Source organism: Mizuhopecten yessoensis, unplaced genomic scaffold, assembly GCF_002113885.1.
Source record: "Mizuhopecten yessoensis strain PY_sf001 unplaced genomic scaffold, ASM211388v2 scaffold10225, whole genome shotgun sequence".
NCBI classification, from domain to species: Eukaryota; Metazoa; Mollusca; class Bivalvia; order Pectinida; family Pectinidae; genus Mizuhopecten; species Mizuhopecten yessoensis.
The window spans coordinates 420,062-435,023 of record NW_018408440.1 but is presented as its reverse complement, the minus strand read 5'-3'; the positions used below and the strand labels follow the sequence as shown (position 1 = coordinate 435,023).

General features: G+C 38.7%; 1 long non-coding RNA gene across 1 annotated transcript in view; it reads left to right on the top strand.

The window, feature by feature from the left end:
* Nucleotides 1-206: 206 nt before the first annotated feature.
* The window catches only part of LOC110459782, a 35,612-nt gene continuing 20,856 nt past the window's right edge, over nt 207-14,962 (top strand). The window contains exon 1 of the long non-coding RNA XR_002463930.1: nt 207-289. This is a non-coding gene — a long non-coding RNA (uncharacterized LOC110459782). The remainder of the gene's footprint in view (nt 290-14,962) is intronic.

Below are 14,962 nucleotides of genomic sequence, written 5' to 3'. Positions count from 1 at the left end.
GTGTTGTTTCAGGAACGTTCTAAGACACCCAGTGGTCGGCCATGATAATTTCTCTGTCAGAACGCTTAACCGAAACTCCGAATAAATAACGAGGTTTTCACAAAAGGACAGTTGTTTTTGACATGAAATGCACGTGCACCCAGTTTGCGCGTGAGATAAACCTACATAAATCACCCCGTGCACACTGGTATCTTCCGATACAGAAAGAGCTATCAGACTTGGGCTGTGTCAGGACGACAATGAATTGTGTAGTCAGGAACAAAATGTATTCATCACTTTGGAAAAAAAGGTCAGTTTCACATTTTATTTGGTGCTAATACCAGCAATTAGTTGTTTTTCCCTTCATAAACTAAAAAAAAAAAATCGAGAAGAGACGCATTTGTAAAAGCTTATATCTTATTATCATTGCTCGTTATTATGTATTTTCGCTGAATTGAAAGAAAAAAATATAACAGGCCAGTTAAAGGACACAGGGTATGTTATTTGTGGAAGTCATGTTAACAGTAAAAACCTAGCTCATAAAAAAGTACATATTCCACATTTTTGCTGAATTCCGTCTCTCCTGGGGTTGATTGTAACACCGTGGCCGATAACGGACACGGGTAATTAGTATGGTGTCAAAAGATGGCAGAAAAATAAACCGAAATATTCAGAAAAAGTCCGTTTACTTCCACCATTTCTCTTTATCTGATGAAAACATGAAATGAAGATCATGCGAAATATGTAACGGATAACGTGATTGGCGGTGTAGATTCCACGTGCCGTAGTTGCACGTTCGCCTCTGCGCGTGATGATTACCGTGATAATGAGGTGAAACCCCGTGGTAGAAATCGTCGATCCCCGATAAGTCTGGGCGGTTAGTGTGGTGAGGTTTGGGCTACTTGATACCTATAACGGACAAACCACCCCCAGTACAGCTGGCCCTAACAACCACGTGCTCGACAGACAAAATGTACAAACTTGACGATTTTAAAACTATTTTTCTGTCTCCTAAATAAACACGCCCTCAGTTCTGACTACATCTCAGACATTTTCGGATCAATTGTATAATGAATACAGTTTTCCTCAGAATAATTCAAGTGAAAAATTCCTAGTCCACACTTCCCCTTATGAAGGTCTATACTAATATGTCTACTTGAAATGGCTGTTATTATTCGCGAATATCTGTCGTACATTGATAATTATTCATCACGAGTTAGGGGAATTGTTTCTCTTAAAATGGCAAATTTTGATATCCGTTGTAGACTGCTCACTAATACACGAAAGTGAACTGCGCAAACAAGTACAGATTGTCAGACTCTAGATAGATAAGAAAGGACTCGTTGATAACTAGGTTTAGCATTAAATGATTTTATCAGATATAATCAGAAGGCTTTTATTATAAGGATGCGTTAATTGTAGCGGCAAGTGTGTTTTAGACCTTACATTACCGCTGTATTAGTGGTGACTGCAGCTTATTACATACTGACGATGTTACATGACTAAACCCGCCGATAAGGGATCTGAGAAAGGGCAAGGGGAGGGAGATACAATTAGCCCTAACTACCGGCCCGACCTCGGGGACACCGGCTCGTCCCACATTTTCACTTTTAACCCCCCCTCCCCCCGACTCCCCTCCGCTTACATGGATGTTTTCATTATTTTTAAAGTCGGCATTTCCAGACGCCCAGAGCGATATCAAACACCAACAAACACTTTATCTTAGGGAGCGCATTTTATTCATTTTGGTTTAAATTGTATTATACTGAAAGTGTATAGTGTATAATTTGTTGAAGCGACCTTCATATTTCATGTAACTGTCTCTTAAATGATAAAATATCGCGAAATAGACTATATCTAGAAATGAACTTCCGTGACCTAATGACCTTCACACTCCAGTCACAGAGGTCACGGAGTACGTTATTTAAGATTTAGGTAATGAATTACGTAAATGCGGCACCCGGTGTTAATGTTTTGGTTTAAATGGCCAATATGTACAGAAGCCTTTCTTAATCTCTATTCATGATGAGTCAATTAACCCAAACCTAATTAATTAAATTAGTTTATTAGCGAACACAGGGTTTAACCTACTGATGTGGTCCAATCGAACATTTCATGTGCAGCAGATTAAACTTTTATTTTCGCTCGTAATTGACTCAGTCCTGCCCGTACGACCCCTGGTGGTCGGACCGTAACATCACTGGTCTTTGTCGAGCGAGTAGATTTTTCTGCATAATGTTTGAATTCCGCCTGATTACTGGTTGGTTGACATGAGTATGTGGGAATTATCTATTATCTTTCTTACACCTTTGTTCCATTTTATTTCTTCATGTTGTCCGACACAGATCTGTGATGGAATAAGTTTTACAGCAGAACCATTTTTATCCACGCTAATTCGTATTTGTGTGAAATAAACATTTATATATAAAAAGTGTTCGCAGATTAAGAGGTTTCAGAAGGCACCTTTTGGTATATATTTTTGCATATGCAATATCCGATCAGTCCAACATACAATTTTACATATGCAAATTTCCAATTCTGCCTACAGGAAATAACTTCGCTTATTTGGTTTTAACTATTTTTGGGAATCAACTGGATGTTTAAAAAAATAATTCTTATTATTCTGCACGTAATTTCAAGAACTTCTAGAAGTTTCAGATTACTGTCTATTCCACTTAATTCGGATTATACAGAACTTTGACATTGGGAACAAGACATTTTACCCAGCTAGACAAGTAATCCCATGGACCAAAAATGATATCTGTTATTTAACTCACAATTATACTAAATTCCTCAATATATATAATACTTTACAAAATATTTTACTTTATATGCTATAGAAATCTTGATACAGGATATTTCGTATGATATATACAATATCTGATGTGTTACATAATATAATATACATCGTTTATTGTATACCTCATAACGAAATTTATATCAGATATTATATATATATATTAAATAAAAACTCTTATAAGGTCTATTTAAGATGCCTCATACACAATTTCGGTATAAGTCACATTTTAATAGGCATGATGAGTTGTCTTGTCATAACGTTAGATATTTGTCTGACGCTGAACACGATAAGATAAGTCTGTCAACTACACTTGTTATAAACAGAGCTACGTAAAATAGATAGACACCAAAATCAGCTTTATATTTTTACTTCAGTGCGATGTAAATAGACACAACACTCAGTTATTTATATGTTTAGTGGGATAGAAATATATACCAAAACTATTGGTATATTTTTATATTGATAAGATACAAAAATCGGCTATATATTTAATTTCTGTGTAATATAATTAGTCGCCAAACCCAGTCATACATATTGTCTGAGATGTAAATGAAATTATTATCAGTTATGTATGCCCTTTGTGTGACATAGACTCCAAAATCAGCTATAAAAAGATTATTTTCAAATATACATAAAATATCTATGAACACCACCTGTGGCAGCTTTATAAACCCTTATCCCGAAACTAGTACCAGAAGTGTAGGATGACAGGTGACTGAATACAATAGCATATTTCAATATAGAGCCGCACGTGCATTGTGCCATTGGTCACAAAAACATGGCAGTCACACTTCAATGAAAATCGACATAAAGGACATGTCAATAAATCGTTTTCTTTATTAATTGACGTGTCGTTAAACACCATTTGGTGACCATACTTCCTTAGTGCGTTAACCGTTCACACCATGTGATAGTGCGTGTTCATTTTGTCAACTTTGTTGCAGATATCACGTCATACCAGAAAACGACGTTGCTTTTCATGACGTTATACACGTTGCAAAATTGGACGGGTTCTGCATTTAAAGGATAGTTGTGGTCAGTATCTTTGAATATCAAGTTTATTTGGAGACCTGAGGAGAAAAAAAAACCCCACCATGCACAAAACACTTAGGCGATGGTTTCTCGTGACCGCAATCTTTGGTAGAGCTTACGATATTTAGTTGAAGGTTGCACGTAGCCTTAGTTGGTCTGGAACAGACAAATAAACACATGGATTGAGATTATGACGCCACATAAAACCTCGTGTCTGTAAGAGTGCGAGAAACGATTCCGTCACGGTTTTTTACGGAATGGCATTAAACCGTAGGAACACCTGGCGAGAAGTCGTAAAGGCGGTCACGTGACGTAAACGAGCATGGGAATTCTTAACGTTGCACTACAATTCCTGTATTTACAGAACACGAAATGCATCACACCCACGCCTAAATATCTTACACTGCATTAGCAGTTTATTTCGTCATCAGTTATTCTAGTAACACTTTTCTCAATGTGTGACGTCGTTTGGTCACGTGTTCCCTCACGTTATCAAAGCAGACGGATATCATATCTGATGTAAATAATGAACTTAAAACTGACATCATTTAATTAAAATTCCATTATTTTAGAAACAAAATCTCTCCACCATTTTCAAATTAAAGTAAGTGTCTTTGTTGCGATGTTGGGACATTAAATGATATTGAAACCTTGAGGTAAAAGTGGAGCCAAATGCGGTCCGGAATTGTGAAAGGCTGCCAGACTTGAGCTTCAGACTTCATCAAGTGCCCCCTAAGGAGCCATCGGTGTGTCGGTTTTTACGCTCAATATGGCATTATTCCCGAGAATCGCCCCTTATTCATTCTTGTAGAACGTCGTATTTAAATTTTGTTCTTTAGAATGTGAAATTGAATTATCTATCTTAATTGCTCAAAGAAGTGTCTTTTTGTCATCTTCCGCCACGTGTTTTAAGAATTAAATAATGAATTTATATTCTCAATATGCTTAAAATTAGCCTAAACAAATTATAGTCCTGGACAAACGTTTTGTTGAGCTAGATTCTCCGAAGCAATTATGTGCTGCTAATTAGCGCGTGGAACACGATTTCACCCGAGAGTAGTGCCGCAATATGTCTGTCAAAGCTCTACAAGACAGCTGATATTCTGTGTTCACACTTTTCAATTGTTTCATGTTCTGATACTTCACCACAGTGTTTCTTCATATCGGAGTTGAGAGTTTCTTCTGTGAAAATCTCTGATTTTTTTTATCATGTTGAGGAATTTCCATTTTTGTATATTATTTATTTATTAGAATAATCAGAAAAATACCAGGTTTAAGCATACTTGAACAAAAATCATTTTCAACACAGCATACCTAATTTTCAAGTACACTAGGCTGTTCGGAACACTGCACTCTCCGATTGTCGTTACGCCCGCGGAAACTTGAGTCTGTAACCGCCAGGCAATTAGACATTTTACGTAACAATCTCCAGCATGGTCACGTGTTCTAATACGTCCCGGACGGAAAAATAGCGGGAACCCTGGTGGTAGGGGAGTGACTTAAACTCGCCAGAACTTTTCCGTTTTTGTCATTTTTCTCCCGCCTTACTTCTATTTAACTCCGAGAGCTAGTCGGACCGACAATGGGAACTTGTCAAATTGTCAAAACGTACCGGAAGTTATATTTTTATTTGAGCATTGTATCACGTGAAAGACAGGAAGACATCACGTGTTTGGGCCCTTTATCGAACGATTTTTTTACGAATTATTTCTGTAACCGGAAGTCGTATTTCGTTTCCGGATTTGTAAAAAGGCAACAGGGAGAATGCATTTAACAATAGTTCAAGGACGATGTTAACGAGCTTTACAGTCTGGAAATACTAATAAAGCTTTGCTAACATTTTTTCGATGCATATTAATCAGTCTTGTCTTAGAAATTAAACAATGGTGTGGCAATAAGGTGTCATTTTGATGGATATGGTATGAGAGGAAAAAACTATCAAGTTACTAAACTGATTTTAACGCACTTTTCATATATTTAACAATATGTTTCTTTATTTCTATACGTGAATTATATATTTCTGCATATGCTGATTATTTAAGGGTTAAAATATATTTTCGTTTAAACATTGGTGATAATTTGCATCACACAGTTGTTCAAACATATACAAACTCCAAGAGAATCATAGAATATGTTTGATATTTACATGTATTTTCAAAACAGCGAAAATAATATGATTTTATCTTATAAGGAGGTCTATTTTGGATTAAAGTGTTTTTATTAAATCTCAACACACATTTTGCCGGAGCTAAGTCTTGATTTCTAAGATTACCATTTCCGCTAGGCAACGAATTTCGATCGGAAACCATTCGAGAATTTATGTAGCAGTTGAATTTGACCTCACGTCATTCTGATCCTTGTTTCTCTCACAATATGACGGCAAGACCCGAATAGTTTCCGATTAGAAAATATTCACAAGTCATAATTCGTATTGCTATTTGTTTCTAACAAACAGTTTTGGAAACTTTATCTTAAGCAACGCAGCGTATTATCCCCCTTTGTAAATGCTGCCTATTACAACGCATGCTATAATCAGTTTTTACATTCACGATTTTTTTACTTAGCGTTACCCATTTGTACGTATATAATACTTATTTCTACGTATACGATGCCTATTTCTACGTATACAATACTTAGTTTTACCTATACGATTCTTATTTTTACATATACAATGCTTTGTTTTACCTATACGATGCTTATTTTTACATATACAATGCTTTGTTTTACCTATACGATGCTTATTCTGCGTATACAGCTCTTATTTCTACCGTACGAAACAACTTTCATCGTTTAAAATACACTTAGAGGTTGTCGTAAGTTTAATATCATAAACTGATCTATACAATCAAAACTATAAGCAAATAACAAATAAAACACACAGAACATTCATATTTATGAGCTGAATTATAACACATACTACCTTTAATAAGACACAAAGGATAGAATAGCAGATACATATTGATATGCAGTGTGCTCCCAAAAAATTAACCGGAAGTTAAACGGATTTGGCGCCTGCCTATCACACATGCAAAACAACCCATATTACGGACAATTCTATGATAAATATTCATGTGCATGAGTTACTCATTTCTATGTATGCGTTTGACGTCTATTCTTTACGTATGCTACATATTTCCATGCCTGTCGCGTATTGCTCACACATGTAGTTTATTTCTACATTAACGTCTTTGTTTCTATCTGTATATGCTGCATATTTTCCTATATATATTATACATACTCTATTTTCTAACTTTACTTGGTGGTTTCTGAGAATGTTCCTATTACCCCAATATTTCTACATACTCTACGTATTTCTACGTTTGTTACATCTAACGAAAACGCACAGAGAAGAAATTCCCATGTGAAAATAAATACATGAAATGAAAAAAAGTTTGTTTATTTATTTCTGCATTGATTTATTTGTACGTGTTTTGTTTGTTTGACATTGATAAATGATGTACGCACAGTAAACACCTGGCGATCTGGACACTGACGCTGTAACATAAGTCTATAAGGACACCGCGACCTCCGTCATTTTCAGGCTCACCCCTTTTTATGCATGTTTTAAGACAAATACAATGAAATGCTCGTTATCTAAATATGTTTCATTTGTGAAGCATGTGGAACCGAAACATCATGCATTATAGTCATCAAACACAGATATATTTGCTTTCATTTTTTTGTAAAAAGCGCCGAGATCGACGTGGTCAGCTTTCATCCCCTGATATGTAAATAAGGGCAGCTGCTTGGTCATTTCTCACCAGCTCGTCAGGGCATTAGATAAATACTCCGGACCGGGATAAGTAAGATGAAAGACATGGCCGGACGGCTTTGGTCAGTCTAGCTCTTTGGGTCACTCTGATCGCCGATTTAGTAGCTTCCTTCCATTTTAGATGGCCAACCCGTCTGTTCCCCTGAGAATACGCGATAGTGTAAGACAAAATTTACCAAGATGTCGCTTATTTTACTTTTAACATTTTTGTTTGAACTGCTATTTTACGTTTCTTCACCACTACTAGTGAACTATGCCCTGTACGCACTGAAATCCAAAACAGAAAAGCGCTAAACCTCGGTCTAGATCGTCACTTTTGAAGGTATTATGAACTACAAATTCAAATTCCAAAAAGAATCTCACTGAGGCCATACGCTTAGTCCGACTAATGGTACACGTTCCATTACCAGTGGCTGAACGGTCTGATGTGATTCTTGTTTCCAGCTGGTCAGTAATTTTTCACTAAGCTGTCTGCAGACATGTTCAAGTATCATTGAGACAGATGAAAAACACTATCAGAATTAACTACCCTTGTCGAATAATTCCTGCCGCCTCTCGTTTCCCGACACTAGCTATCGGATACATCCTCTTTCATTTCACTCTCTCTACCCTTACAGTTTTTCTTTTATCTAACAGGCGAGTAATATGTGATTTTGGCTGTCGTTCACCTGTCGCTCGGAATATTACATGTTAAAAATGACTTTCGACTTCATACAATAATTAATAGAGCGTCAACTGGATGCTTAAATTTTTGATTATGTGATGAATGACATCGTTGTTTCCCGACCCCTGTGAATCTATATATCCCCTCCCACGTGCGCCCTAACGATTTGTTTATTTTTGTCTCGAATACATCCGCCGCGGTCAGTGGACCTCGCCGTAAATAAACGTCGGTAATTGACACTCAGCAACATTGTCTGCTCATTAAAATCTCAACACCTATTTTCTCAGAGAGAAACGGCGACACATTGTCGACAAAATTAATACTAGTTTTCATCTGCAATTTGGTATGCACTTTTGGAATCAATGAACAACAAACAATTGAATTGTATACACGTTACAAGCAGATACTATTTTTAATTTGACATTAAATGTTATAATATCTGTACAAATTCAAGAAAAACACGATTAAAACAAAATAAAAACGAAAGTCGTGACTGGTCTCGTTTATCCGGAAGCTCGTTAATTCGGTCATTATTTCCCGGTATTCCGGAATAAGAAGGATTGACTGCAATATTAAAGACGTAAGGCTACACACATTTGACAATCTGGAATTTGGAAAGGAATCGTCATGTTCTTGTCGAATACAAGTAATTTCGGTGGGATTTTAATTATTTGTTTTGTTTTCTTCTCGGTATATATTCAGTCATGCTGTCTTGCTAAATGGAAACATATGTAAAGGTTCATCGACTCCTGACAGCGTTAATGTGTTGACCGAGGTGTCCTGGATAAGACACGTCCGTATACCATGATGATATCACTTAGCATTTGTATACAATTAATAATATATATGTACGTCAAACGTAATCATAGCTGGGTCATAGGTATGTCTGACGTGACAGGGGGTAAGGTGAAGTAAGACCGTGTACATCGTACAGTGTTACAATGATCATAGGGATACTCACCAGCTGGCCAGGCCAAACACCATAGTATCTGGGCCTACTAAGGTCAATGTCGCCATACCTGGCCAAACATCGAAGTATCTGAGCCTACTAAGGTCAATGTCGCCATACCTGGCCAAACATCGTAGTATCTGAGCCTACTAAGGTCAATGTCACCATACCTGGCCAAACATCATAGTATCTGGGCCTACTAAGGTCAATGTCGCCATTCCTGGCCAAACATCGAAGTATCTGAGCCTACTAAGGTCAGTGTCGCCATACCTGGCCAAACATCATAGTATCTGAACCTACTAAGGTCAATGTCGCCATACCTGGCCAATCATCGAAGTATCTGAGCCTACTAAGGTCAGTGTCGCCATACCTGGCCAAACATCATAGTATCTGGGCCTACTAAGCTCAATGTCGCCATACCTGGCCAAACATCAAAGTATCTGAGCCTACTAAGGTCAATGTCGACATACCTGGCCAAACATCATAGTATCTGAGTCTACTAAGGGCAATGTCGCCATACCTGGCCAAACATCGAAGTATCTGAGCCTACTAAGGTCAGTGTCGCCATACCTGGCCAAACATCATAGTATCTGAGTCTACTAAGGTCAATGTCGCCATACCAGGCCAAACATCATAGTATCTGGGCCTACTAAGGTCAATGTCGCCATTCCTGGCCAAACATCGAAGTATCTGAGCCTACTAAGGTCAGTGTCGCCATACCTGGCCAAACATCATAGTATCTGGGCCTACTAAGGTCAATGTCGCCATACCTGGCCAAACATCATAGTATCTGAACCTACTAAGGTCAATGTCGCCATACCTGGTCAAACATCCCTGTATCCGCTAATGTATAGGCTAATGTCGCCGTACTTGGACAGACCTCAAAGTCAAACATCCCCGTGTCTGAGTCGATACTTAGGAGCAATGTCGTCATACCTTGACAAACTGCCAGGCCAAACATCCCAATATCTGGCCAGACTGCAGGGTCAAACGTCCCCGAGATTAATACTTCGACATCGGTTAATGTCAACATACCTGGACAAACCACCCGTATTTCAATCCAAGCTTGAGGTCGATGTTGCTGTATCTTTGTTTCGTCCACAAGTCAAGGTCGTAATATATTGGCTGACTGTCAAGGTCATTGTCATCCTATATTGACGAGCTAGTCAGTCAATGTCAAAGTAAGGGCCAATGTCGCCGTACCTCGACAGACCGTCAGTTCAAGGTCACTGTACCCGACAGCTATAGGGCACAGGGATATAGTTCAAGTTTCTGGACTGAGTATAAGGTCAATGTTTCTGCGTCTGGGTCAGACCGTCAAATCAATGTCGCCATACCTGCAACAAACGGTCAGGTCAAGGTCACTGTATCTGGACAGGTCGTTATGGTAAACGTGTCTGGACATGTCGAAGCCCTCGTGTCTATAAAGGTCAGGGACGGACCGTCACATTAATGTATATATGAAGCCAGTCCAGGTTATTTGTGTTAATAAGTCAGTGTCCTGCCGCACAAGTACAGTGCTTTTCGAGTGATCTAACGCTGCAACTAGAACTGTATCGTTTACCGCAAAGTATGATTAAGCTAAAAAGCAAAGCCCCAGAATGTGTACCCTCCTGGTTACACTATATCTAAGTATATATGTGATTGAATTATGTTATAACTTATCCTGCAATGTGACTAATAAATGTATATTTTGGTGTTGCCACTTTATTCAAATGACCATCTTCACAAATAGAGATGGCCGATACCCTAGAGGATGATAGTACTGCACACACTGTATTAGCGGTAACGTCGGCCCCGTCAGGACGGGTCGGGCTTGTCTTGTTAGCGGGGATATAGATCTGGCGTTTATACCCCACACCAAACGTCAGCCACATGTACTAGGTACGTGATCTGCTGGTGTTATTACATTTGACAAATGAGAACACTCCAAATTTCTGTCACAACTCGAAATCCGCATGGATTCCGCGGCTGTGCTATCATGTAAATCTCGCCTTATCACGTTGTCAGCGTCTGATAACGCGAGATTCATCATGGCGAGCGGCTATTGACACACGATGTAGTGTAATAGTAGGAATGGCGATCTCCTGGTCCACTAGCCAACCTATTGAGTGGTCATTCACATGTATACAGCCTCAGTTAACCAAATAATGGTGTGAGGAATCTATTGTTATATCACCCAAGCATTGTTAGCTAGGTTAGCTAGGAGGAGGCTAAAACTCGACATGAACAGGAACTTGTAACACATGTGTCACAGTAGACCGGCTACAAGCTCCTTACTGTTTTGGGAAAAAATCCAGCTACATTTTTCTATTAGTTTAACCCTACTAGTTTGTAACATTAGAATCAGATATCCCGAAGTGATCATAATTATTAGTCTATTTTCCCCCTGAATAATTCAACATACTAGTGACTTGGTCCAGTCTGGTGTCAAAACATCTCAAAATTAAAATGTTTGCCTGTATGTATATCCTCGAAGACGTGCGACTCTAGATCTTGTTTTCTTTTTGAAACCTTATAACTCAACTTAACACAACTCAATGTAAAATTATACATTTGTTTAACAATTTTTTTAAGTCCAAATTTTCTGCATTGCCTCCAAAAAAAAAAAAAACCCCACATAACCCAAATGACACATTAAGACCGAGCCATACACACGATAACAGGAAACATATTGTTTTCCACAACCCTATCAAAGCCCGCACGAATCCTAATTATACCAGACAGCTAATCACGTTTGGTGAAACATACCAATCGTCGACCGGGAGGAGTTTGGAATTATGACTTATGTGTAGTGGACCGGAAATGTTATGTACAACAATGCTAAGAGGCGCGAACCAAGCATGTACTACGATGTTGTGAGGCCCGAACCAAGTATGTACTACGATGCTGTGAGGCCCGAACCAAGCATGAACCAAGCATGTACTACGATGCCGTGAGGCCCGAACCAAGCATGAACCAAGCATGTACTACGATGCCGTGAGGCCCGAACCAAGCATGTACTACGATTCTGTGAGGCCCGCACCAAGCATGTACTTCTACGATGCTGTGAGGCCCGAACAAAGCATCACACATTTTGGCCCTGCACGGTCACTCTCGACCCTTTTTACTTTAATTTCATCGTTTGGTCATCTTCGTCTCTCGTTTTCACACAGCTGCCGTCACTCCCGTATTTCAAACCCGTTTCTCTTAGTCACACAGCTTCCGTTATTTTTGTAGCCCATATCTCTCGATGTTACTCAACCCCTGCAGGTCGGTGATTGAGAAAAGAATACATCTGCTATTACCCACTGCATCATCGTAAGATGCGACTGATTTGAAAACCCCTTCAGAATTAGGGATTTGCGTTTGTGCCGTCTACTTGGGGACACAATGCGACCAAAATAAAGCGGATGCACCCAGACCATGATATACCAAGGTCCTTAAAAATGGTAGTTGTTAGTCTATGCTTCACGTTCAGCATTTAGGGAAATGGCAATAACTGGTTTACCCGTTGTCAGTATAATGTGACCGGCCGGAATGTTGTGCTGGGTGCCTTCGGCATGGTATTTCAGTGAGAGAGCACTATAAAGTCGGCATCAGATACGCCTCTAGCATCTAGCTCTAGCTGTACAACCAACCAAAGTCTCTCTCGTTGTCACGCACTTTGCCCAATATCACACCGCCTCACACACCTCTGGAAGTTTTTACAGTTCTGCCAATTCGGTTGAACATTTTAACGTCCGCCCGTATTCACTGATGTACTTTGATCTACATTTCTTTCTGATGTTATACCGGTTCTCATCGCATCCTTTCCTCTCCCTGGATTAATATATCTTAACCTTTATGAAACGCATTCGTCCTAAAAGTGTTGTTTTAGAACAGAACACAGTGATAGAAACAATAAACAAATGTTGACACATGCTTTATCATTATTTCTATGGACTAGTTTACATAACGACGGCCTGAAAGTAAAATAAACAGGCTCAGCCACAAATCTGTCAGCCGGTACCTCACACCCCGAACATAAACCCACCGTCGACATGCCAGATAATGGCGTCTGTGTTGTGTCGACGAGCGATGTACACTGACGTTTATCAGTTGGGTTTTGTGCCATTTATGTCAATACAGTTTTTGTGCAAACTTGGAGCTGCATAAATACACGTATATCGTTTTATAGTGTTTTAATACATATCTATAGACTTACATACACGCCACTCCTAGTCGCCAGGCTATCGTTGACGGACGACATCCCAATACTTACAATGATCTTTAGGTTGTGTCACTGATTTTGAAATATAAAAGAAGTGAATGGCAAAAGAAACGAAAATAAAAAAGACATAAAACGCACGCTATATAAAAATAAGGCAAGTCACCCAAAACAGTCTTAAAATGAAGAAATTGATCGAAATTTCCAGAGATTATTACTGACGAGGATACAGGTTTTGCTGGTTAGGGAGCAGGTCCGGATTGTCGCGATCTGTGTGACTTTGTAATTGATGGAGATTAATGTGCCTCCACGTACGATACATCAGACAGCAGGACTGTGAAGTCACCCGGGGTCACCGGTCTCTTCATGTATACACCGAGGTTACTGGTCTCTATGACAACAACCCACCCGCAAATCTGTGTCCCTACTTACCATCAGAATCAATTACATATCACCCTGAAATTAACAGATTCTATAACCTCTTACGTCATAGACTAACGGTGTACATACCTGAAAGTTATCAGAACGATGCCTGTAGCTGACAAGACTTTAAACGACTCGGATCAGATGGACGGTAACGAACAGATAAATTGAAATCTCCTCAATCATACGAGTACAAGACGACAGCTAATCCCTTACTTAACAGCGGAGCCAAACATGTAAACCTCTTACTTTTTGTTAATTATAGTCCCTATAATTTCTATTGGACTTAATTTCTATCCCCTCAAACTTTCCCGTTCATTTCCGGAATTTGTCCGATCCGGATTTTGGTGATAAATTGTTATGTTACCAAACATCGATCAACGAGTCAGGATCACCTGCGCGTTTGTGTCTCATAGATCACGTGATGTCACCACAGAAAGTGCGCAAGGCATCGCCTCGCTGCCTCCTCCATGTCACGGGTTAAATTAACTTCCTGTTTACAAAACACCCAAAGCTGATTGTAATTGAGCCATGAAAATATCGATATGCTTATTATCAACATTCGGATCACATCAAATTCATGGCTAAATTGTGTAAATTCAACCGGAATCTTTCAAAAATGTACTTTGTTCAATTCTAATAAGTAGTAGCTTTAGTATGTGTGAATAGTAAGTGCCACCCAAAAGCCTACGGGTAAATATTTGGTATCGCCACAGGCATAAACAGTCATCATAAACATCATGAACAAATATCGAAAGAGACAAAAATATAGAAAATGCAAGAATATTGTGTGATCGTTTCTCATAATCATTGATATCATTTGTATTGACCTGTTCATCTGGTTAAACGACTATATATAAATATATATATATATATAGAAAAAATAAGATTAACGACCGACTAAAAAACTAGCTGCTTTCACTCTTCACAGGGCTCTTTAGGTTTATTCAAAATCACATCATAATCATAACGTTATAAATACTTGAGCAGTGATTTCGGAAAACCGTGAAAACAGCAGAGTAATCACGTCCGGGTTAATTTTACTATCTAATCTAACAGAGAACTTATTTTTGTGTTACTTGTGGTGTTGATGTTACTAGCTAAGCTTACAGGAACTCGTGTCTGTGTTTCTACCAGTAATTAAGTTGCTATCT